The following is a 27,969-nucleotide window of genomic DNA, read 5'->3' as shown; positions in this document are numbered from 1 at the left end:
GTAGATATAATATTCTAACATTTTACCAATAAACTTAATATGTATCTACTAGGACTATCCTAACCTCTTGGGTTTCCAGCATAGGTCATATAAAATGTCTTCTGACATCTCTCATGGAGTAATTCCACCAGCAATTAATAATATTAAAAGTCAGTATCATTCAGCTTCATTTATAAAGAGAACTAGGCTCAACAGGGACACAAAATCCAGTTATAGCCTTTAATTTTCTTATTAAAGTTGATGAATTGCACTAACCACTGGAATGTGAACAGAAGTTTCTGAACGGGATCTATTCAGAGCTTGGTGCAAACCTTGCTATAAAAAATTCAGATTTCTTAAGCAATTTAATATACTTGGATTTAAACTTCAATGGCTGTGCTATGAGCCCTTCCAAGTGGTCAACAACTGAAGCCTGCCTCGTAAGACAGGTGAGGATTTATATATATATATCTATATATACATGAAAACCAAAGGAAAATATAGTCACTTCAAAAGTAAACAACTAGAGTTTAACAGGAGTTTGATTGAAATATTATTTAACTGCATTGTGTATAGCATTTTGTCAGATTACCACACTGACACAGACCCATAGAAGCGAGCTTGTGCGGTCCACTTCACCACAAGATCGGATCTACGGGTTTATGCCAATGGGCAACGTCTCACATGGGCTCCCTCATAATGCAGAATTTGTTGTAAATATATGATGAAGTTAGGAGACCAAAATAATAATATCAATCCCTTAGCATAAGTATTTAAATGCTGAAATGCTCTAAGTATGCATATTCCCACTTAAAGGGCTTCATAAATATTCTACACTAAATACAGGTTATATACATGAGAAGTTTAAAAATAGTATAGTGAAAGATTTTTCACAGATTACTTTTGTTTTAAGATTGAATATTTTGGAATTAGACTATTCTAATTAATGATGAATTTTAAAAGAAAAAAGAATCCATACATGCATGTATGAATTATGTAATTTTGAGGCATGAATATAGTATTATGAGCCTATAATTAAGACCAAATTAACTATTAAGCTAATTGTGTAAGAGTTAGACTGCTTGTTTTAACTCTTATAAAACCTCAGTTAGTGGTTTCAAGGAATTGGTAATAACTTTCTCATAAAACAAGTAAGATTTTGTTGATTAGGCAAAGAAGACAGGAAGTTATTTAAATTCTTAAATATACATATGTGTCTGTAGTTGGAATAATACTGAAATGAACAATATTTGGATAAATTAATATCAGAAAACAAAAATTAATGACACATTAATAGCATTATTACTACCACCACGCGCTAACATTTAAACTCCAGATCTATTGCATAAAAGAGGATATCTTGTTTCTTAAACACAATATATTTAAACTTATTTTTCAAAAAAGATATACTCAAAACATACTATATGGCTACATACAACTCTCATCTGGTCAACAGGTTGGGCAAAATAAATTGTTATTAAAAAAAAATTTAAACCACCAGACAATAAGCAAAACACACAAAGAGTAAACATAAAGCCAGCCACGTACACGTTTTTTAAGATTCCAGGCTCAAGAGCAACAAAATTAAAAGTTGTACATTATTAATCGTTTCACTCATATCCACAATATTTAGCATTTTTAATTATATCTTCATTGTGAAAACTAATATTGCCACATAAAAATTAATTAGTGTTTTTGCATGTTTTGAAATAAATAAAATAAAATGTTTTTTATAGACTATCGATAATGTGGTCTATATAATTTTTACTATTATTTGTTTTCTAACTATTCCCATACTTATTAAAAACTATAGTAAAAAAAGTCAATAATCATGAATTCAAATGTAGTAAAAATATTTCAACATATATTCATAAATTTAGACATGAAATAAAAGGCAATATTTGTTCTGCGTTTCACCTTAACTATAAGAATGTATATTTTGGTTTCATTCTCTTATTAGATCATAAAAAAAAAGCATGACTTTATTCCCTTTCCCTAGATTTCAGTTCCTTTTATACAGTATGACAAATGACAAAATATAATTTTTCTTTTTCCTAAACTACTTTCTATTCAACTGTATTTCACCTAGGTTATAGGAATGGATATATAGATCTATATACAAAGGGAACCAAACTGTACATTGATCACAAACTGAGAGAAAAATTTTTCACAAAAGTAGGTAATATTATAAATCCTTAAACCGTCAGTGACAGTTCCAACAGCTAGATCCATAAAGAGTATGAAACAAATTCTTATAACTAAACACAGTCAAAATTATTTTTTCTTTTAAAATTTTAAATATTAATTGCTCTTTTGCTTTTTATTTTTACCTGAGATGATTTTTCTCCTATGATCACTTTCTTCACTTCTCATATCCATTTTAAGTTTTTCCCTAAAACAACCACAAAGGGAGAAATATCAGACAACTGCTGTTTAGGAGGAGCATCTGGGTGGATGGTGGGAATGAAGGTAGACGATCGAGAAGAAAACACAATATCAAAATGGGCAAAACCTTTTAATGTATTTTTTTTTAAAGGCTTGGAAGACTCATGGAGCCCCACCCAAGGCTACTCATATGACATATAATGTGGTTTCATAGTTTGCATTTATGCGTTCGTTTTGGTTGGTGTTGTTTTCACAGTAACAGTTTTGAAAGTGAAAGGAGGCATGGCTGTTAAAGAAGGGACTAGGTTTTGCACAATGAACCAGTGAAAGCTGAAAAGAGATTTGGATTTGGCATGGAGCTTAATAAGATAATTAAGAGTGTAGAGATTAATGGCTCCTAAAAATAACATTTAAAATAATGTTTTTCAACTAAAGGATCTTGAAACATGAAAACAGGTTTATAAATGTTAATTAAGCCTGTGAAAGTTGATGTTCCATTAGCTGAGGCAGCATAAAGGAACAAGAGCTACTTTTTAAATAATTAGTGAACAATCACCAATAAACTTAATAAAACATTTTACTTGAATGTTATAAGTATATCGGGTATTTGTAATTTCCCACAATTCTTTGTAGAATAAAAAATAAGAAGGTAGAATTCATCGGTTCTATAGTATTTTTCACTGTATACCCTATATATTTTTATTATAATAGAATACGATTTTAAAGCACAACAGTTAGCTTAAAGTTTACTCTTTTCATGGAAAATATTATAGTATCAATTCTTAACATGCAAATTATAGTCTTTATTTATATGAGCTCTATATTTCAAAAGCATTTTCTCCCTTTAACAATTTTTAAACATGTTTAGAAACAGTTTTAATAAAAATTAAAATAGGTGCAATACATCAGTTAATCCTTTCCCACTGAACCAGGCAAAACTGGGTTTTTATAATAAAATGCTTAAACTGCTTAGCAATTTACTTCTACAAACAGACAAAATAATTAGAATGCAATGCATTTATCTGCTAAGCCAATACATTGCTTTAAACGTACAAGTTTATATGTACTTTTTCCACTAAAATACTTAATGGATATTTCCAACGCTCTCAGCAACAGCTGTAAGACAAATGCTTCTTTTAAATATATTTTAAAAGTCAGTATTATTGTGGAAAAAGCTTTTTTCTACTTAGCAACTGAGAACATGATATTTTCATCCCTTTTTCTGGTATACTGAAATCCTGGTGAGTAATTTAAATATAACTTCCCCTAAACTAAATTTCAGTTATCAGAGAAGTTTAATACATATTCTAATACAACCCTTTTCTAGAAGTTCAAAAAGTTTCTTCTTTCACATTTCAAATTATGAGTCACAGCACATGAAAGATTAGTTTCTTTACCAACTAGGGCTAAACACTCACTTTTCTTAGACAGCAAAAACTAATACTGTACACAAAAAGCACAGATAACATGTTAACGTTTTTCCAAAACTTCTATGTATAACAAAAATAAAAACAGATATCATCTTTTTCATAGAGATTTTTCTATTTTTACTAACGTTTCTATTCTAGTCAGGATTAGAGCAAGAGAGCAAAAGGAAAAAGTTAGTAAGAGTAAGGTGGGTGATGAGTTATAAAAGAGTAAATTGAAAGTTCAAGTATCCCCTTTTATATAACAGTAGACTTAAAAAGAAACAACAAAAAAAGTTATACCTGATATGAAAGGTGCGATTTCACCAAGTGCAATATATTGCTTATTATGCCATATTTTTGAAATATACATATAAAGAAGGCTCATTTGCTTATGCTGCCTTACAAAGCTGCTTTACAAAGCGCGATGTCTCTGTAGTTATACAAGCCAATGTTTGCTTTTTTTTTTTTTTTGGTTTGTTTTGGTTTGGATTTTTGTTTGTTTTTGTTTTTGTTTTTGAGCAGGAGCGTCTCTCTTTTTTTTTTTTTTTTTTTTTTTTTTCAGCACTGTTGCATGGAGTAGGACAAACTCAGATTTTTTTTTTTTTCTTCATGGCTCCTGTTATTTCTTGGAAAAAAGGACCAGGGTGCTTGTCTTCTTTTTCTTCCTTCTCGGTATTCCAGGCACAAAGCACTGCGCAGAAGCTGCACCAATCCTTGCCGTCCCTGGCAGCAGAATGGTAGAAGGTGGGAGAGACCAGGAATCCTTCCAGGCTGTGCTGACTTTAGAAATGAGGATTGCACACGTTTGTCTCCTGAACCAAAAGGGTGAGAAGGCAGGGTGCCAGTTTGCTACACTGCAGCAATGATCTCATGCCCAGTGCTGCTGTCGTCCTGTTTGCCCAGTTCAAATGCCTGTTCATTATAAACCAACAACAACAACAACAACAAAAAACTACTTGGATTCTTCAGCAAGCAGAAAAGGTATTAACACTAAAAAAAAAATCAGCAGTAAGAAAAAGCAAAAAACAAAAGGCACATACAATTTTAGGATTCACTTGTTATGCCTCAATATTCTGTTTATATGTTCTTTCTTTTTTTTTTTTTTTTTCCCCTATTTAGAGATAAGCAGCAGAATTTATCAGGCGTGAAAGGGACAGCCTCCTGGTGGCCTGCCAAAAACCCAGAATAAAGGCGAAGTTGTGCTGCAAAGCTCAGTCTCTTGCTGAGTCTGGCTAAAGTCAAGTACTAAGATCCACCATTTTCTGAGCCATGCTAAAAAAGAAGAAAAAAGTCAGGACGGTTGCTGCTTTCCAAGTCTCCGTTGGCACCATCACAAAATCTCAGTCGTAAGGTCACATGATTCTCTGCCAAATGTAGAGTGCGTTCCCATCACCCATTCTGCTGATACTGCGAAGGCAGCTATTGTCTCGTTTAGACCCAAAGTTCAGCCCACTCTTCATTGAATTAGCTGAAAAACGCATCACCTTTGGGGGCTGGGAGTCATGGAAACGTCTACCTGGCAAGCTGCCCACTTTTTCTGCCCATCAACCAGAGATGGAATTGTGCTGCCTAATGCAATGATGACTTGGAATGTGAAGAGTCGTCCAAAGTGAATCTGATTCTTGCAATGCCTGCTTCAGTTTGCACGGAAAACTCTGGCTTCTTGTAGTTAAAGGGGGAGGGGGCGGGGGGGGGCGGAGAATCTTTCCTACTAAATGTAGCAAATAAAGGTCTGAACATGCCTACTCTGCAACTTTATTTCACAACACACCCAAATGGTTCTTAAATGAAAAGACTGAAGTCTCTGTAAGTTTTCTGAGTTAAAGGCATCCCTTCCTCTGTCTCCTTTTCCTTATGAGTGAATGCAACAAGCCCAGGACATTTGTTTTAGTCCCTCAAATTAAGATTTAAAATCTCTGAGTTTCGTCTTGCTTTTTATTACTTTCTGATTTTATCTGGCACCAGTTTTGTACTACATGGCCACAATATCCACTAGCAACAGTGGGGATGCATTATTGCTGCAATCTCCTTCAAAGTGGTCCCCTGAGGGAGCCAGCTGTCTCCTCAACCACACAAACCCCTGCAACTGGGTCCTGTGGTAATCCTCATCAGTACCTAGCACAGCTGCTGTGCAACTTTGCTGAGATTGACTCATGTAAGAAATGTTCTTTCTGTTCCTTCACAAGCTACAGTTTTCCTGTGTGGCATGAAAGATGCCTTTGAAAGATGCAGGAAATATATCAACAGCTCTTAGGCATTAAAATGAAATGGTTCCCTCTCCTGAATGAATTGCCATTCTAGCAGACGACGAAAGTTCCCGTGGACAAACATTTCCATACCTTCTAACAAAAGTACAGTGAATTAAATCTTTCACCATTTCCTTAAGCAGAATCTAAAGCCAAGCAGTAAAGCAAGTCTTATTAGTATTTAAGCCAAATATACTCAGTGGTACTAAAAAGAATCATGTTCTCCTATCTGCATTTAAAAATGTTTCAATTTTTCAACAATGAGGGAAACTTTATAACTATGTTACCAGAAGTTTTTCAATTATAGTCAGTGCCTTACAAAATTATGGACTAATGTTATCCCTCCTCCATGTACAGACACACACACACACACACACACTGCACAATACCTGACAAAAATTCAAAAAAATAATCAAACCATGACTTGCTTAATAAAAGAAAACCATCAAAAAAAAAAAAAAAATCAGGGATCAAGGAAATATCCTGGAAAAGGTCTACAGTCTTTTTTGAGTCATGGTCCTTGGGTTGCTTTCTTGAGGAATGGTAGGAGTGAATGTGTACACCCACATGCGTGGGAAACATCCTGGTGTCCTCTCCATTTGTAAGTCAGAATACAAACAATTGTAAACCATAAAACAAAATTTATACATGTGCTGAAATTAAAAATGCTTTTTTCTTGATTGCAAAATTCTGGACAAATTTTGCTAATGTCCTAAGCCTTAGAGTGCTTGGTGGAGAATTGAGCATGGCACACACATATGCCCTATGCTTCAGCACAGTAAGAGGAAAGTAGATAAGCTCTCATAGAAAGAAAAAATTTAAATTTTGAGTTCTCATTCACTTATTCAGTAGGTATTATTAAGTAGTAGTATGTGGCCAGGCCTTCTGGTAGACATAGGGGAACAGCAATGAATCAAATGGACATGCCCCCGTGTGGGACTCATTCAGTAAGAACTTTTAAGTGAGAAAAGCTCACACCTAAACAGAAGGGTTGTAGGTCCTAAATGAGCATTTATTGCTAGTCAGGAAACAAAGTGATAGGAATTAGAAAGTGGAAGTGAAATGGATATAAAAAATAGCTTACAGATAGAGACGCTTTCTGTCATTTTGCTATTTTAAATTTTCTCTTTTTAATACAAAATACAATTATAAGTTTTTCATAGTTCTGTTTGATTACTTAAAGAACCTAATTTGAAAATTATATATTGCCTTGCCAATTAGAAACAAAAAAAGGACGTGGCAGATGTTCACTTCCAGGGAGATGGAGTAGATGTAGTTTTCCCTAAATCTTCTTGCTAGGTACAATGAAAAAAACCTGGACATTGTATATAAAACAAACGCAAGGAGACTCTGAAAGATGGAGAGAAGACGGTCCAATTAGGGACTCCAGGACCCAAGGAACAACATGGTGGTGAGTTTCCTGCATTTTAATTTTGCCTCATATATCCAAAACTTGGATCTGAAGAAGGCGGCAACCCAGAGACACCAATTGGTGCATTCCCAAAATTCCCCAACAAAAACTTATTCTCTCTAGCCAAACACCAGGAAAGCAGCAGGCTAGAAAGATGGAAAGCACGGGGACAGTAACACTTTGCTCCAGTCAAACACCACACAAACACGCACCACATACCTGCAAAGACAGAGTGGGGAGCCTAGTGTCACCCTTGCTAGGCTAGAACAAAATGCCCCAACCTGCTCTCCCCAACCCCAGGGCAGTGTAGGAAAGTCTGAGTAGGAAATTGGGACTTTTGTCCTTGTCAGGGGATAACAAGGACCCTCCTTCCCAAATGCAGCTTCAGTGGAAACTTCATGGGGATGCTGAACACCCACCCCAACCCAAAAGTAATGAGGCAAGCTTCTTCCTCCCACTAAAGTGGTGTCAGACAAAGGAGGCCTAGTGGAGAGTCAGGACATTAGAAACTGCCCAGTAGTCACAAGACAACCCCATTATCCCTCAACCTGTAAATCAGCAAAGGCCATGAAGGGAGCAGTAGCAAACCACTCCAATCCCTCCCAGCCGGAAAGGTATCAGTGGAGGCCTGCTGGGGAAGAGGAACTCTGAGCCCCTCCTTGCAGTAACAAGGAGCCCTCCCAGTCAGGTGTCAGTGGTGGCCACAAGGGGGAAGCCTGTACTTCTACCTACACCTGGCAGTGACAAGGCTGTACCCCGCCCCCCTTTTCCTGCTAGATTAGTGTCAGAGGAAGCTAGCTAAACCAGAAGGTTTAAATAAGATCCAGAGTCTCATAACATAATACCCAAATGTCCAGGTTTCAATTGAGAATAATTTTCCATACAGAGAAGCAAGAAGATCTCAAACTTAATGTAAAAAGACAATCAATGCACGTGAACACCAAGATGATAGAGATATCACAGTTACCTCACAAAGATTTTAAAGCAGCCATCACGAAAGTGCTTCATTGAGTAATTATGAACATGGTTGAAATAAATTTAAAAAAATTAAAAGTCTTAGCAAAGAAATAGAAGATATAAAAAATAACCAGATGGAAATTTTATAAGTAGAAAATACAATAGCTAATAAAAAAAAAAAAAAAAATGGAGGGGGCAAAGGAAAGAATCGGTGAACTGGAAGCTAGAACAATAGAAATTACCCAAACTGAACCACATAAAGAAAATACGCTTAAAAAAAAATAAGGTAATGGAGACTTATGCAACTATGGAACTATAAGAAAAGATAAAATATTTATGCCACTGGAATCCCAGAAAGAAAGGATAAAAAAGGCAAGTTATAAAACATGCTCAAAGAAATAATGACTGGAAACTCCCCAAATTTAGCAGAAGGCATACAGATTCAAGAAGCTAAGCAAACCACAAGCAGGAAATACCCAAAGAAATCCACACCAAAACACATCTTAGTCAAACTTCTGAAAACTAAAGAAAAAAATCCTGAGAGCAACAAGAGAAAAACATAACCTTACCTATAGGGGAAAAACAATTCTGACAAGTGAGTTTCTCATCAGAAACTATGGTGGCCAGAAGGAAGGGGCACAACATTTTTAAAGGCTGAAAGAAAAGAACTGTTAACCCAGGATCCGACATCTATGGAAAATATCCTCCAGGAATGAAGGGGAACTCAAAACAGTATCTGACAGACACTAAGATAATTTTCAACAGTAAACCTACCCTAAAAGAATGGCTAAGGAAGTTGTCTAAACAGAAAGGAAATGATAAAAGAAGAACCTTGGAACAACTTTAGAAAAGAAGAAAGAATTCAGTAGGAAAAAATGAGTAAAAATAATAGACTTTCCTTCTCTGGAGTTCTCTAAATTATGGTTGATGGTGAAAATAAAAATTTAGCACTATCTGATGTGGTTCTAAATTTATGTAGAGGAAATATTTAAGAAAATTATATCATAAATGGATAAGGATAAAGGTACAAAAAAGGAGGTAAAGTTTATATACTTCACCTGAATTGGCAAAATGAAGACATCAGTATATATAATTTAATATATAAAGCAACTACTAAAAAAAAACTACACTGAAAAACACTAGGTAAGTCAAAATTCTAAAAATTGTTCAAGTAACCCACAGCAAGGTAGGAGAAATGAAAAACAGAGAGAAAATACAGAAAACAAAGAATAAAATGGCAGGCTTAAACCATAACATATCAATAACTAAATTAAATGTAAATTGTCTGAATATACTAATTAAAGTGCAGAGATCTGCACAGTAGAGTGAAAAAAAAATCATGGCTTAATTATATGCTCTCTACAAGGAACTCAATTCAAACACAATATACACAGGTTGAAAGTAAAATGATGGAAACTACATATATCATGCAAACATTAATCAAAGAAAGTGATATTAGTATCAAATAAAAGAGACTTCAAAGCAAAGAAAACTCCCAGAGACAAATATCATAAAATGATTTAAAAAAAAAAAAAAGACAGTCCAACAAGAAGACATAACAACCCTGAATGTGTATACACCAAACAAAAGAGCTGCTAACTGTATAGCATGAAAACTGGTAATAGACAAGAAAAAGAGACAAATCCATGGTTATAGTTGTAAAATTCAATACACCTCTCTCAACAATTGATAGAACAACTACACAGAAAAGTAGCACAGATATAGCGTCATCATCATCAACCAACAGGATCTAATCGACATTTTTAGAGCATACAATCCAACAATAGCAGAATATACGTTCTTTTCAAGTGCCCCAAAACATATTCCAAGATAGGCCATATCCTGGTCCATAAAGCAAATGTCCACAAATTAGAAGTAAGTGAAATCATACAGAGTGTGTTTTCTGACCAAAATGGAATCAAACTAGAAACCAATAAGGGGAAGATAACAGAAGATAACTTGGCAAATCTCCTGCAAGACTGGCAAATAAAAAAGAAAGAAGGCACAAATTACCAATTTCTGTAATGAAACAGGATATGTCACTATAGACCCTTGCAGACAAAAAACAATAATGGAAAGCTACAAACACTAAACACAGAACCTAGACAAGTTAGATAAAATGGACCATTTCTTCAAAAACACAAATTACCACAACTCACCCAATATAAATTAGATCATTTGAATAGCCCTATAGCTATTTTTAAAAATTGACTTTATAATTTAAAAACTCCCTCAAAAAGAAATCTCCAGGCTTAGACAGTTACATTGAATAATTCTAACAAATATTTAAACAGAGTTAACGCAAATTATACATAATTTTTTTAGAAAATAGAAAAGGGAACAATTCCCAATTTATTTTATAAAACTAATATCTTTTTGATAATAAACCCAGACAGAGACAGTAGAAAAAAGAAGTATAGACCAATATCCCTTAAGAAAATGGACTTAAAAATTCTTAATAAAATATTAGCAAATAAAATTCAGCAATATATAGAAGGAATTATACACTACGACAGTTGAGGTGTATTCCAGGGATGCAAGTCTAGTTCAATATTCCAAAATCAATATAATCCATCATATTAACAGGCTAAAGAAAAAAAATCACATGAAAATATGAATGGATACTAAAGAAGCATTTGAAAAAAATCCAGCCTCCATTCCTGATTGAAAACACTCTTACAACTAAGAATAAAGGGCATTTCCTCAATTTGATAAAGATCTTCTACCAAAAACCCTATAGTCAACATTACACTTAATAGGAAAGACTAAATGCTGTTCCCTCAAATCAGCAATAAGCAATAATCACTCTCACTATTCTTATTCAACTTAGAGCTGTAAGTTCTTTCCTAGCTAGGGTAACAAAGTATATTTTAAAAAAAAGGAAAAAGAAAATGAAAGATAAAAATACAAATACAATACTAATGAAAATCACTCAAAATGATATACTTAAGTATAGATCTAAAAAAAATGTACAAAACTTGTATGCTGAAGATTATAAAGATGCTGATGAAAGAAACCTAAGAGATTTGGAGAAACATATGTTCACAGATTGCAAGTCTCAATATAGTTGAGATGTTAATTCTTCCCAAATTGATATATAGGTTTAACACAATTCCTATCAAAATTCCAGCAAGATTTTTTTGTAGAGACAGATAATATTATTCCAAACTTCATATGGAATTGCAAAGGAACTAAAATAGCTAAAACAATGTTGGAAAAAAAAATTTTGGTAGGAATTATCCAATTTCAAGACCCATTATATAATAGTATATTACTTAATATACTAACATTAGGTATAAGATTATATATCTACATAATAATATATTAATAATAAATATAATATTAGATTATACTGTTTGATCATAAGACTGTGTGGCATTGGCAAAGAAATAGACACATCAATCAATGAAACAGAACAGGGAATCTAGAAATAAACCCATATATACGTGCCTAATTGATTTTTGACAAAGACGCAAAAACAACTCAATGGAGGAAAGATAATCTTTTAAACAAATGATACTGGAGTAATTAAACATCTACCAATCAAAAAAAAAAAAAAAAGAAAGAAAGAGAGAATGCTTTGATATGTATCTTACATTAACTCAAAATTTAAAAACTCAATTTATGTATTTTATTTAGTAATTTATTTTATTCTTTTTTTTATTATTTATATTATTTTTATTTTAATTAATTAAAAATAACTAAAAATCAACTCAAAAAATTAATTTAAATGTAAACATAAAACTACAAAACTTCTAGAAAATAACATAGAACACATTCTTTGGGATCTGGAGCTAGGCAGAGTTCCTAGAATTGACACCAAAATCATAATCCATAAAGAAAAATGGATAGATTGGTCCTCATCAAATTTAAAATCTTTTGCTCCATAGAAGGTCCCATTAAGGGTATGAAAAGACAAGTTACAGATTGAAAGGAAATATTTTCAAACCACATATCTGACAAAGAACCAGTATCTAGTAAATATCAAGAACTCTCACAACTCAACAGTAAAAGAATCAAATAATCCAAATAGAAAATGGGCAAAACAAAGAAGAGACATTTCATCCAAGAGGATATATAGATAAATAAGCACATTAAAGGATGTTGAACATTATTAGCCATTAGGAAAATGCAAATTAAAACCACAATGAGATATTACTACATTTCTAGTAGAAGAGCTAAAACTAAAAATTTAATGACAACACTAAACGTTGGTGAGGATATTGGATCATTCATATTATTGCTGTTGGGAATGTAAAATGGTGCAGCAACTCTGAAAAACTGTTTGGCATATTCTTTCAAAAAGTAAACATATGTTTACCATATGACCTAGCAATTTTCCTCTTGGGCATTTATCCCAAAGAAATGAAAATTTATGTTCATGCAAAAACCTGTACATGAATGTTTATAGCAGCTTTTTCCATAATAACCTAAAACTGGAAACAACCCAGATGTTCTTCAAATGATAAGTAGTCAAACAAACTGATAATCCATACCATGGGGTACTACTCAGCGATAAAGAGGAATAAGCTATTGACACACACAACAACCTGGATGATTTCAAGAGAATTATGCTGAATGAAAGAGGCCAATCCCCAAAGCTTACATTCTTTATGATTCCATTTCCAAATTTTTTAAATGATAAAATTATAGAAATGGAAAACAGATTAGTGGTTAAGGGGTTAAGGCGAGGGTGGAAGTGGGAGGCAAGCAGGTGTAGGTATAAAAGGGCAACATGAAGAATCCTTTATGGTGATGGAAATATTCTGTATCTTAAGTGTATTCATGTTAATATTTAGGTTGTGATTTCATACTATTATTTTCAAGTGGTAACTGGGTAAATAATACATGGTATCTCTCTGTTTTATGTCTTAGAACTGAATATGAGTTATCTCAAAATAAGCAGTTTCTTTCTTTCTTTATTTATTTAGTAACAAATACACCAAGGCAACTGCTTTCACAGTTGTTTGCACTGTCCTTGTGTTATTCTAAAGAAAATGCTCCTGGAAAAATCTGAACAAACTAGCTGCTTATTGGTTTATTTGGACTTGAAATCCCAGAATGCTATTCAATAAACAATGATTTGATCAGCTAGGAAAATTAGCTTGGGGAAATGTTCTGAATCAGGGGTCAGCAGACTTTTCTGTAAAGGGCTAGATAATAAATGCCTTAGGTGCTGCATGTCATATGGTCTGTGTTATAACTGCTTGACTCTGCTATTGCAGTATGAAAACAGTCCAGACAATACATAAATTAAAGAATGTGGCAGTGTTCCAATACAATTTTATTATGGACAACACAGTTTTAATTCATCAGTTTTCACATACAAAATATGTTTGTTTTTTCAAACATGTACAAATGTAAAAACCATTCTTAGCAAGTAGAATGTACAAAAATAGGTCCTGGATTTGGCCCGCCAGCTATAGTTTGCTGACCTCTGAGCTAAATTACAATTTTTGAAATCTTCTATTGTCTTATGTTTCAGTTTTGTTTCCTTTTTATTTTCTTCTTGAACATTTTCTGTATTTCAAACGATACTAACTGCTGCCATTTAGGAATCTCCCCTCACTGTCCCTCCATCTACATTTTCCTTTCTTCTGTTGTCAAAGGATACAGACAGAAGTTTTACTGCTAAAATGTGAAGCTTGGGACAAAATCGAAAACTGGATAAAGTTATCTTTCCCATACTACCTTTTGTTTAATTTTCTTCATAATTTTAGTGAGAAAAAAATACTTTCTTTTACAGGTCTTGTTTGATGATACGGGCCTTGAGACTCTTTAAGAGAAGAAATTACATGAAGCAAATTATTTGAAAGATTCAAATTTATTTAGACCAGAAAGTTTTTTAAAAACATAAATAAAAAGGCTATAAGAAACAGTGTGGTATGTTGTGGTTATAGGTATTACTTTTGTAGGGGTTCAGAACAGATCTCCCCAAGATGTACCACTTTGACACATGGATTATTTTGAGCTAATGGCAGTTGAGGACCTGCTCGCTCAAGAGAAACTACTACCCCTCCCTTAACTAGAAGAATTTAAATTGGGGATTTTTCCCAGAAAAAGTTATTACCAGAGATAAATGTTATCTTAGTGGCCTCACCTATATGGCAGAGTAAACATCTAATTACTGAACATCTGTTCTTCTTATTGTCCTGTGAATGACCTTCCTATCCTTGGAAGCCCAGGCACCTATCCCATTCCTTAGCTCAAGATGGCATATATACCTCACTTTACCTTTCTGTCTTTGAACTTCTCATGTTTGTGAGGTTCCCGTACATACAAAACTAATTTTTATTTCACCCTGTTAACCTGTCTCACATTAACTTAATTCTTAGACCAGCCAGAAGAACCTAGAAGGGCATAGGAAAGTTTATTTTCCTCCTTGACATTTGCATGATGGTGGTTGGCAAAGTGGAGGGGGTGGTGACGATGAGCACAAATGGTATTAAAAAGCAGAAAACATAAATAGCTCATGACAATAAAAAGTAGATTGAAATTGTTAAACAAGTCACACAAGGAGGGCATTAGATGAGGTGGCTTTAGTGCCTTAGTAGCCTTTGTGAGCAAACCAAAACCTAAGCCTGAAATGCCTCAAGGATAAGAAATTGAAACCTAAGGACAACCAATCACAAACAGCCAACAAACTTTCCCAAATTAGGCAACTGATTAAGGTATAGCCAATCAAATAATTTCCTGGCTTTGCTTCCCTGTCTTCTCTGTAAAAAGTCTATCTCATATTTCCTATCAGTAAAGCCCTTCTGAGAGCTTCTAACCACTTTCCGTTTGGTGCTGCCAGATTCAAATCAGTTTTTACTCAAATAAATGCTTAAAATGTTTAATATGCCTCAGTTTATCTTTTAACAAAATTAATCTTAAGTCAGAAAAATATAAAACTATGTCAAGCACAATGTGAAATTTAAAAGCAAAGCCTAGATGGGAGTAAGGATAGTAAGTAATAACTTGCATATTCTTGAAGTCAAAATACTCCATTGAGACCATGTGGGTAAAGGAGAAGGCTTCTAATGGAATTATTATTTTCATGAAAAATAAGAATTTTTTCTACAAAAATATGCTTAAAGACACCATAAAACACAGTTATTAAATTATATAAACGAAGAACATTCAGGAGTCTTCAGACAATATTGTCTGAGTTTCTTTAGAAAATTAGAATGAATAGATGGAGAACAAAGTCTTTTTTAAAAATTAACTGACTTCAAACAATTAATGCAAAAAATTAAATCACTTATTATTTTTACCCTTAAGAGCACCAAGACTCATTAAGAACTTATGACCATTAATTATCTTTATATCAGATGGGAGGTGATAAAAACATTTTAATTGAAATGAGAAGTTTTAAATAAACAAGATTTCTTAAAATATTGACCATAAAGTAAAATGAGGTTTCATCATTACTTATATAGTTAATACATATACTTAAAAGTCATGTTAAAACTCTTTAATAGGTATAGAAAAGTATTAATATTTCTTGAGCACTCTCAAGTTATAGGTCTGGTGCTAAGCAATTTATGTGAATTGATTCAGTTGATGACTCTAAGACTAATGTCTCTAATCCATCCTTGAGGAGTATGAAGAAGTTCATACATATATGGTTATCTTTGCTGGTATAACACTTCCACATTGGGGAAATGAGTGTTGTTTTTAAGTGTGTGGTAACACCGGTGTTTTAAGTGGCTTAGAGTTTTTTAACCATTACCTTTGCAGTAACTATGGAATTACACATTTCAATTTTTATTTTTCCAAAACAGAGAAACTAAATGTATGCAATTTTCAGTATATGAGTCTTTTCTAACTTATTAAATAATGCCTCTTTTGCTGTTTTCGGATATCTGGGCCTTCTCAGATCTAGAGATTTGGCCCACAAGTAATTAGTAGATTCTTTCAGGCTTTGGCTGGTTTAAGAATTGTGGGTACCAAGATCATCCCCTCTGGAAGTATACAAACCAGATTACAAGGCCCTTAAATAAACTGATATGAGTTTAAGAAAAAAAAAATCAAGCCCAGAAATTCAGTGTATGTCATAAATGCTCTCCTATGGGACTTTTAATCGGTTCCAGTACTGTATTAAATGTTGGAGAAGATAAATCATATCAAGTTTAAAATTAATAAAATTGGGTAGTTAAAAATGTTGCAGACAGGTAAAACTGTTAGTTGTATTAATTTGACTGTTTAAAATGAGCATTTACCATAAATATGCATGATATTTTATTTCCTGGTTCACATACAAGTGAGGCTCAGGTATTAAGTGTGGCAATCTTGCAAGTTTGGCATCTTTCTTGCCCACTTAGTATCTGTGCCTTATATGTTAACTAATTTCGGATTTCATGACAATGAAGGGCTGTAAGAATCTCTGTTTAGTAAAATGGAAGTTTTTATTAGAAGAGTTAAGGAACAAAGTCATAAATAGCCAAGACATTGCTTTCTACTTAATGGTAAGCACCACGATGGGTCCCTTGACTCAGTATCAAATGTTCACATGACTTTACCAGTTGCATCCCCAGAAGTAAGTGGTAAAGCCTTTGGAAGCGAGCAGAGCACCAGACAAAGGTGTGCAGTCAAGACCTGATCCTAGGACTGAGGCAATGTTGGGAGTACTATTGGGAAGGTCATGACACTCAGAACTGGAAAAGCCTGTTCACTATTTCCTTTTAGCGACTGAATTATTTGATAGGAATGTTTCTCTGCAGTGAAATGAATATACTCAAGTGATTTCCACGTGTAATTTACAAAGTGTTTGAAGAATTAAAAAATAGAATAATTATTAATTAATGTCATCCCAGAAGGGCAGAGGCAATCCATTCTACAACATACTTAAGTATCTAACTGCATATAAGGAACTGCACCTCGGTTTTCTCTTCACCACATCTTTTTCCACTGTCTGTTCTCAATTATAGATAGCACATTCTACTTTTGAAAAGTCACATATGACCTGACTTTACCCTCATGCATGTACTGTCAATTACTGATACTTTAAAATAATTTTGATTTCAGATAAAATTACCCTCAACGTTCCCACTAACTTGTGGTTGTGCTGGTGTAGTGTCATCTTCCAGGTCTGCATATCTTCTGTATGTGTGATGACAGATTCTCCTTAAAAGGACTGTGGTTGAACAAGAGTGGGCAGAATTAGCAAAACATGGATTATTCATATGCTGCCATCTGTAGTCAATTGTGTTAAATTTATTCCAGATTTATAATGGGAATGCTTCAGATTAGTCCCACATTGATGGCCATTGGTCCAACTATATCAGTTTTTACATCTTCTTTATCTCTCTAGAACCAAATGAAAATTCTTTGGGGTACTTACAGTTGGAATCATCTCATGGTCTGCACAAGGAACTTACTGTTCATATTTTGCATGCAAACTCTTCTTTATTAGCATACTAGTATGGGTGACAAGTTAGGTTTTTGTTTATCAACAACCTTCATTTTGTAAGTAATGCGAGGATAATTTCATTAATGTTACCTTCTTGAATTAGAAGCATTTTTTATTTCACAAAACACCATGTGTAACTAAAAAAACTAAATGGAAGTGATTTGTACATGAATTGAACCCACTTTAATCAGTTCTTTCTTCTACTGTTCCCCAATTCTTTAGCTATAAAAACATATTACAGGACTACATATTTTATATTGCATTATCAGAGAATGGAATATCCCACAAATTATTTTTTCAGTAATGGGACTTTATTCTATTAACAGGAAAATAATTTTTTAAATATAAGCATATATGTTTAGAACACATTGCTTATTTTACTTACTAAACAGAATATATTATCACAATTTTAGTTTTCTAGGTATATTTAGTTTTCTTGGTATCATTATTATGGGTGATTACCAATTATTATTGGTAATTAAACTTTGGTTGAATATAGTGTCCCAGTTCTGTAATAGAGCAAGATAGTTTTTCAGAAAAAAGAATACGCAAGAGAATGAAAAGACAAGCCAAAGATTGGGATAAAATATTTGCAAAAGACCTGATAAAGGATTGATCCAAGATATATAAAGAACTCTTAAAGCTCAACAGTAAGGAACAAACAACCTGATTAAACAATGAGCCAAAGACCTTAACAGATGCCTCACTAAAGAAGATATACAGATGGCAAATAAACATATGAAAAGATGTTCCACATCATATGTTACCAGGGAAATACAAACTGAAAGAACAATGATATACTACTATACACTAATTTGAATGGCCAAAATTTGAAACACTGACACCACCAAGTGCTGACAAGGTTGTGGAGCAACTGGAACTCTCATTCATTCCTGGTGGGAATGTGAAGTGGTACAGCCACATTGGAAGACAGTTTGGCAATTTCTCACAAAATTAAACATATCCTTACCACATGATCCAGCGATCACGCTCCTTGGTATTTACTCAAAGAAGTTGAAAACATTTATCTCTACACAAAAACCTACACACTTATGTTTACAGCAGCAGGTTAGGGGGAAGGAAGGGATGATTAGGCAGAGCACAGAGGATTTGAATGGTGATAGATGTCATGCAGTTGTCCAAACCCATAGAATGGACAACATCAAGAGTGAATCCTAATGTAAACTTCATGGACTTTGGTGATAATGATGTATTAAAGTAGGTTCATCAATTGTAACAAATGTACCCCTCTCCTGGGGGATGTTGATAATGGGGGAGTCTAGGCATGTGTGGGGACGGGGATCATGTGGGAAATCTCTGTACCTTCCTTCTTCTCCATTTTGCTGTAAACCTAAAGCTTTTCTAAGAAAATTAAATCTACTAAAAAAGAATGTGCTCCTTTAACTTGCCATAACATTAAGTGCCTAGGTAGTCTATTGCACTGAGTGTAAGGTCAATACAGTTTTTCAAAGATATAATTTGGTTATTCATCCCTAAACTACATGATGTTTTGCTCCTTATATTTTATATTACAGGTCATATATATATATTATAATTTGAGTTTCAACGACTTCACATACTTTTGTTTCCTTTTAGGGATGTCAGTTGTCTATTGGTTGGTCAGGGTCTATGCCAACTCTTTATTTACTGAATTTAATCTGATGTGGCTAAAATAAAAATAAATAATCAAGGCATTATAATAGTGTCAAAGTTGCCATTACTCCTTTAATATTTAATGAATAACGAATACTGCACATGGGTAAGCTGCTATGCAAGAAGTAGTCCTATATCTTCAAAAAGCTTAAAATCTTTTTGAAATCTTAAAATAAAATATGTCAAAAAGTTAACATAAGACTAAATGATTTTCCTCCAACACATTGTGACAGTTAAGTCATATGTACCTTTAAAGGCGGATTATGACTGAGAACAGGTGTAAAGAGAGGATTGAGTGAGAAGCGGTGAAAAGAAAATCTAGAAGAGCTTTATGTGCACCTAGACATTGATGGTTAAGTAAAAATCTGGACATTAAGGACAATTCTATGACATATTTCAAAATTCATTCTGTGCTTTAATGTTACAAAAATCATATACTTTATGGGATGTGTATTGCAAAGCTTTGTCTGGCGTTCAGTGTGATGGCATCTAGAAGGCGGCAAAAAAAGTTAGTGTTTGGTGCAGTATCGATTTTAGTCCATAGGCAATAACATATACAACTCTGCACCAAAGATAGAAAAGAAAAAGATAAAGTTCAGGTATAATGCACGTACCTGAATAAAATCATTGTTAGTTGCATATTTTGTTTGATTAAATAGTTCAAGTATGCTAAAAGGTAGATTATATACTTGACTATTTTCAAAATACTTTTGAAATTGATTTCTACCAAACAAACTCCATGCATTGCTTTTCCAAATGTGTGTTTTCTTATTTGAAAATAGGAAATTATATGAAAAGAGAACACGTGTGTGTGTGTGTGTAGTGTTATTTACTTACAGTTAAATAATTAAAACTATTCTTTATATGATACTGTTTTCAATTTTAAAGAAAAGGAGCATCTATTTGTTATTTTAAGACAGAAAAGAGAAAAAAGATCAGCAAAATTAAAAGTAACATTTAGATATGCTGAATATATTAAAAAATAATCTAATAACTAGAATAAAACTTGCTTTAGAAAGCATAGCTTAGGCTGCAGTCAGAGTTGGGGTCAGAATTGACTATTTGATTTCATTTGCTTTATTCACTTCACAAACAATCCATCAATGATCACTGTGTTTTACTGTAGTTATCTGAATTTGATAATGGTGGTTCCTAGGAGATACATTTCCAGGGTGTGGAAAATGGATCTATTTAACTATTCAGCCTGAGCTTATGAAATGTTAACATGTGTATGTGTATATGCAAGAATCTCCTACATATGTTGAGCAAGCATGGTCAATATGTTTCATTTCAAAAGGTTTATTGCTTAGATTATAACTACAAAATGTCTTTCCCCATATACATAATAACAAGCATCTAAGAATGCATTTATAAGGTCCCATCATGATATTTAATAACTTACTTTAGAACTTGACCCTTCCTACTCCCTTCACTATCATTTGTCCAAATTATTATTGAAATTCCTTTCTTTTAATAGGAGTAGTGAATTATTGAAGTAGTTTTCTTTCTACAGTTCTAGATATTTATGTTTACTGTAATAGGGAAATAAGCATCCACTTAATTCAAGGAAGTGCTTTTTAAAGACTGGGGAGTTACTATAGGAGGAGGCCTTCTCACCACAGTGAACACATCATCCACATCTCGGTTACTCAGGTATGTTTCAACAGAGGCTGGAAAAATGTGCAGATGAATCCTACAGAAGATACTGCCCTGTTGAGACAGGGTAGACCAGATAATCTGAAGACCTTTAGGCGCTGTGACCCTGATTAAAGTCATTTAATCAATCTATGTTCACTTTCCTCTCTTTTGTGATAGGAATAAAGATAATAATTACTCCTTAGGTTGTTGAAAGGATGGATTAAATATATAAATTCACCTACAGGGGTAAGAGCATGTCTACACATAATGAACATTAAATAATGTTAGCTATTATAGTCATTTTAAGCCTCAAAACTTTACGCCCAATTGAAAATAACAAAAAGCTATCTAGCAATATTTCCCAGCAATGTTTCTTATAAACATCAATGCTGCTACCACTATTGTACATTTATATGATGCTATATTTTACATATATCAATTGATAAACTTCACTTCTTTAAAAACTAAATAGGGCCGGTGTTATTATTCTCATCTACACACCAATGAACTGAAGGTCAGAGTGATTAGCATCCTTGCTTAAAGTAATATATCTGGGATATAAAACCCAGAAACCCAGGTCATCTGATTCTTATCCAAGGCCAGTTTTTTTTTTTCACTAACCACGCTGTTTTTTTGAAGAGTAAATCTTTTAGCTTGTTGTATTTTTTCTTCCTGTTTCTCCCTCTCTTTCTCTCTCTGTTTGTTTCTGTCTCTGTCTCCGTCTGTCTCTCTCCCCCTTTTTTCTCCCTTCTCCCACCTCCTGCCCACCGTGGGGGTAGTGGGATAGGAGGAGGCATAGAATATAAAATTATTTTGCCATTAAAATTGTATTGAATATTTTTGAGTCTTGTTTAGACCACTAGACATTGGGTTTTTTGTTTTTCTGGGTTTTTTTGAGGATGGGATAAAATTCACTGAAAATAAGTAAAAGCAAATAGTTTTGAGTTTAGTGAATTCTGATTATCTGGACTGTTTGCTTTATGCAAAGAAGAACATGAGGAATGTGAGGAACGTTTAGAGCTCTGTTTCGTGATAACTTCTGAAAAAGCGAATTGGTAAGAATTCAAGTTAAATTAGACTGTCATCCAGTTTTATTAACATGATAAGTAAACATACTGAGATGTTTTTTATGATTATTTTCATCAAGAAAAGGCCTAGTTTTAAAAAAGGATTTTCTTATAGATTTTTTTCTATACAATTTTGAATCTTCACAATTAAAATTTATTCATTTCAAATATAGTTGAATCATTTTAATAACATCTCCAAAGATCAAATTAAATCTATAAAGAATAATAGGACTGCACATAGTATTAAAGAGCATGTTATTAACCTAAATGACTGTGAATCTTAGATTTCACAAAAATCCATATATCCACTTTACATGGAGACTTGAGACTGAGACTGAAATCTAATTAATATTTGCATATAAACTCAGGTTAAACATTTTTGTAAATCATAAAATATATGCGGGACTTGGTAAAGATTTTCAAACAAAACATCCACATTATCATAATTAAATAAAATTGTATTTACTTAATATATACAGTGTTGTCTGATATTTCATTTTTAAAATATTCATTAATCTGTAGTACAGGTTCACTTAAGGCAAATTAGAAATCTAGGAAATCCATAACAAAATACAACTATCCTAAAAGACTGCATTGCATGTATTTAAAGTGTAACTATAAATTAGTATTGTGATGGAAAATTATGAATTTTGGTTTATTATCAGATTTTTTCTTTACTAGGATCATAACCTATTTTCTGTTCTAATCTATATTATTTCAGGATAGTTTAAAAAGTATAGAGTTTATAGAGAAAGTAAAAGTTCACACTTGATGGTTATCATGAAACCACTTATTTGCCACTTGTAGTAAAAGTATTATGACAAGCATACAGGTTATAGAGTTTGAATCATGAAATTAATATAGTTAATTTAGTCTGCTGTTTTAATGACTGAAAATTCAGTTATATTCAGTCATAGAATGCAGATACATTAGGTAGGAAAGGTGACAAAGATGCATTGATTATTAGAAGTTTTCTTGAGATCAGAAAGAAAACAGAAGAGAAAAATGCTCCAAGAGGGATCAAAAGAGTAATATTGAATCACTTGTTTCATAAAAGCTTTCTGCAGGTTCTAAAATGCACAGAAGGTTTTGTACTGGTATAATCTTATAATCTGCCTTTTTGAAAAAAGAGTAAACAAATTGTGTTCAAACAACCCAAATCCTCCTACCTCTTTATTATTTACTGGGGGGCTTTTGGGGGCTTTTAATCCTATATTGACAAACATTTTTATTTATTTAAATTTGGAGAGGTATTTACTGCAAAATATTTGAGAAGTGGTGGAGGGGTAGGCTTCTCTCATTAGAATGTAAACTCTATGAGGGCAGGGATATTTGTCTATTTTATTGACTGCTGTATCACTGGTGTTTTGAAGAGTGCCAGCCACAAAAGAGGTGCTCCAAATATTCGTCAAATGAATGAATATTGAGTTGTTCTCACTTGTATAACCAAGTTAATTTTCCAAGGTGGTTTTTCTCCTTGGAAAAAATAACTGCAGTTTTATGTGGAAATTTAAATGGAATATTTTCAACGACCAAAGTAATATTCTGAAAAAAATGAACAAATGTGAAGTTTGCCTTATAAAAATCTTTAATATATCTATAGTCATTTATGCTCAAAATAATCATTACAATGCAAACATATTCCTAGAGTCTTTATAGATGGCAACAGAGTATAAATGCAAAACAGCTTACTACTTCTACAACATGAAAACGCTCTTTCCACTTCGTATGCCATGCATTTTTCTTTTAACAACATAATTTGAGGATAAATTCTCTCCTCATTGTTAGTTGTAAATTAGACACCATAAAATCTTACTACAAAGAATTTGGTATATAGTAAATTTACACCGTAATTTAAATGAGTGTTTCCCCATCTTAAATTTACCAAACACTGGTTACAATAGTATTTCTCATCAAAAGTATGGGAAATGCTAGAAGAGAGTCAAATGTTAAAGAGCTGAAATGCATCATGGTATTGTGAATCCCCAAAAGGGAACATGCCACACGGTATTTCAAAGATATATCAGTACCTTCAGACAAATACTGTATGAGTTCACTTAGATGTGGACTCTAAAAAACAAAATAAATGAATATAATAAAACAGAAACAGAGTTACAGATACAGAGAATAAACAGGCAGTTTCCAGAGGGGAGGGAGGTGGGGGTAGGAAAAGAAATAAGTGAGGTAGACTGGGAGGTGCAAACTTTCAGTTGCAAAATAAATGAGTCATATGTATGAAATGTACAGTGTGAGGAATATAGTCAATAACTATGTAATATCTTTGATGGTGACATATTGTGATTAGGTTTATGGTGGGATCATTTTGAAATGCATAGAAATACCACATCACTAATGTTGTGTAACAGGAACTAACATAGTGTTATAGGTCATTTATACTTCAAAAACAAACAAACAAACAAATTCATAGAAAAAGAGATCAGATTTGTGGCAACCAGAGGCAGGGGGTTGGGGGAAGGGGCATCGGATGAAGGTAGTCAAAAGGTACAAACTTCCAGTTATAAGATAAATAAGGACTAGGGACGTAAAGTACAGCATGATAAGTATAATTAGCACAGCTATATGTCACACATGAAAGTTAAGAGAGTAAATCCTGAGTTCTCATCACAAAAAAAAAATATTTTTTTGTACATCTTTAATTTTGTATCTATATGAGATGATGGATGTTCACTAAACTTACTGTGGTCATCATTAAATGATGTATGTAAGTCAAATCACTATGCTGTACACCTTAAACTTATACAGTGCTGCATGTCAATCATATCTCAATAAAACTGGAAGAAAAGCCAAACCAAAACAAAAAATAGGAAAATCAAAAAGAAAAAATAAAAGATTTATTTTCATGGGATATCTCATTAGAATAAAGTTAATTGAGTTTATCATTAATGATAAAGAGCCAGTAAGGAGGGACCTTCAAGATGGCGGAGGAGTAAGACGTGGAGATCACCTTCCTCGCCACAAATACATCAAAAATACATCTACATGTGGAACAACTCCTACAGAACACCTACTGAACACTGGCAGAAGACTTCAGACTTCCCCAAAGACAAGAAACTCCTCATGTACCTGGGTAGGGCAAAAGAAAAAAGAAAAAACACAGACAAAAGAATAGGGATGGGACCTGCACCTCTGGGAGGGAGCTGTGAAGGAGGAAAAGTATCCACACACTAGGAAGCCCCTTCACTGGCGGAGACGGGGGGTGGCCAGAGAGGAAGCTTCAGAGCCACGGAGGAGAGCACAGCAACAGGGGTGCAGAGGGCAAAGCAGAGAGATTCCCACACAGAGGATTGGTGCCAACCAACACTCACCAGCCTGAGAGGCTTGTTTGCTCCCCTGCCGGGGTGGGTCGGGTCTGGGGGCTGAGGCTTGGGCTTCGGAGGTCAGATCCCTGGGAGAGGACTGGGGTTGGCTGAGTGAACAGAGCCTGAAGGGGGCTAGTGCGCCACAGCTAGCCGGGAGGGAGTCTGGGAAAAAGTCTGCACTACTTAAGAGGCAAGAGACCATTGTTTTGGGGTGCGCAAGGAGAGGGGATTCAGAGCACTGCCTAAATGAGCTCTAGGGATGGGTGTGAGCCACGGTTATCAGCACAGACACCAGAGACTGGCATTAAATGCTAACGTTGCTGCTGCAGCCACCAAGAATCCTGTGTGCAAGCACAGGTCACTATCCACACACCAACCCCCACACCGGGAGCCTGTGCAGCCCGCCATTGCCAGGGTCCCATGATCCAGGGTCAACTTCCCGGGGAGAACACATGGCGCGCCTCAGGCTGTTGCAACATCACACTGGCCTCTGCCACCACAGGCTCGTCCCGCATTCCTATTATAACTACCGTACCCCTCCCTCTCCCTGGCTTGAATGAGCAAGAGCCCCCTAATGAGCTGCTGCTTTAACCCCGTCCTGTCTGGGTAAGAACAGATGCCTGAGGGAGACCTACATGCAGAGGTGGGGCCAAAATGAAAGCTGAACCCCAGGAGCTGTGCGAACAAAGAAGAGAAAGGGAAATCTCTCCCAGCAGCCTCAGGAGCAGTGGATTAAATCCCCACAATCAACTTGATGTACCCTGCATCTCTGGAATACCTGAATAGACAACGAATCACCCCAAAACTGAGGCGATGGACTTGAGCAACTGTAGCCTTGGGGTGAGTTGTCTGTGACTGATTTGTTTCTGATTTTTATGGATATCTTAGTTTAGTTTTTAGTGTTCGTTATAATTGGTCGATTTGTTTATTGGTTTGGTTGCTCTCTTCTTTTATTACTATTATTAAATGTTTATTTTAATAATTTTATTTATTTATTTATTTTTTTCTTTCATTTTTTCATGCTTTTCTTCTGAGCCGTGTGTCTGACAGGGTCTTGCTGCTACAGCCTGGTGTCAGGTCTGAGCTTCTGAGGTGGGAGAGCTGAGTTCAGGACATTGGTGCACCAGAGACCTCCCAGCCACACTTAATATCAATTGGCGAGAGCTCTCCCAGAGATCTCTGTCTCAACACTAAGACACAGCTACACCCAAAGGCCAGCAAGCTCCAGTGCTGGATGCCCCATGCCAAACAACAAGCAAGACAGGAACACAACCCCACCTGTTAGCAGACAGCCTGCCTAAAATCATACTAAGTTCAAAGGCACCCCAAAGAACACCACCAGACGCGGCCCTGCCCACCAGGAAGACAAGATCCAGCCCCACCCACCAGAATGCAGGCATCAGTCCCCTCAATCAGGAAGGCTACACAACCCACTGAACAAACCTGACCCACTGGGGGCAGACACCAAAAACAACGGGAATGATGAACTTGTAGCCTGCGAAAAGGAGAACCCAAACACGGTAAGTTAAGCAAAATGAGAAGACAGAAAAATATGCAGCAGATGAAGGAGCAAGGTAAAGACCCACCAGCCCAAACAAAGGAAGAGGAAATAGACAGTCTACCTGAAAAAGAATTCAGAGTAATAAGAGTAAAGATGATCCAAAATCTTGGAAATAGAATGGAAAAGATACAAGAAATGTTTAACAAGGACCTAGAAGAACTAAAACGCAAATAGACAATGATGAACAGCACAATAATTGAAATTAAAAATTCTCTAGAAGGAAGCAATAGCAGAAAAACTGAGGCAGAAGAACGGATAAGTGACCTGCAATATAAAATAGTGGAAATAATTACCACAAAGCAGAATAAAGAAAAAAGAATGAAAAGAATTGAGGACAGTCTCAGAGACCTCTGGGACAACGCTAAACACACCAACATTCGAATTATAGGGGTCCCAGAAGAAGAAGAGAAAAAGAAAGGGACTGAGAAAATATTTGAAGAGATTATAGTTGAAAACTTCCCTAATATGGGAAAGGAAATAGTCAATCGAGTCCAGGAAGCACAGAGAGTCCCATACAGGATAAATCCAAGGAGAAATATGCCAAGACACATATTAATCAAACTATCAAAAATTAAATACAAAGAAAAAATATTAAAAGCAGCAAGGGTAAAGCAATAAATAACATACAAGGGAATCCCCATAAGGTTAACAGCTGATCTTTCAGCAGAAACTCTGCAAGCAAGAAGGGATTGGCAGGACATATTTAAAGTGGTGAAAGGGAAAAATCTACAACCAAGATTACTCTACCCAGCAAGGATCTCATTCAGATTTGATGGAGAAATTAAAAACCTTACAGACAAGCAAAAGCTAAGAGAATTAAGCACCACCAAACCAACTTTATAACAAATGCTAAAGGAACTTGTCTAGGCAGGAAACACAAGAGAAGGAAAAGACCTACAATAACAAAACTAAAACAATTAAGAAAATGGTAATAGAAACATACATATTG

The 27,969-nt window shown here is 34.5% G+C and overlaps 1 long non-coding RNA gene across 4 annotated transcripts in view; it reads right to left on the bottom strand.

The window, feature by feature from the left end:
• The window catches only part of LOC137766014 (uncharacterized), a 371,274-nt gene that overhangs the window by 49,905 nt on the left and 293,400 nt on the right, over nucleotides 1–27,969 (bottom strand). For all 4 annotated transcript variants that reach the window (XR_011074258.1, XR_011074260.1, XR_011074261.1 and 1 more), the window contains one exon: nucleotides 2,310–2,371. This is a non-coding gene — a long non-coding RNA (uncharacterized lncRNA). The remainder of the gene's footprint in view (nucleotides 1–2,309; nucleotides 2,372–27,969) is intronic.

The sequence above is a fragment of the Eschrichtius robustus genome, chromosome 6 (genome assembly GCF_028021215.1).
Source record: "Eschrichtius robustus isolate mEscRob2 chromosome 6, mEscRob2.pri, whole genome shotgun sequence".
NCBI classification, from domain to species: Eukaryota; Metazoa; Chordata; class Mammalia; order Artiodactyla; family Eschrichtiidae; genus Eschrichtius; species Eschrichtius robustus.
The sequence above is the reverse complement of the archived record's forward strand: the minus strand, read 5'-3'. Positions and strand labels throughout refer to the sequence as shown.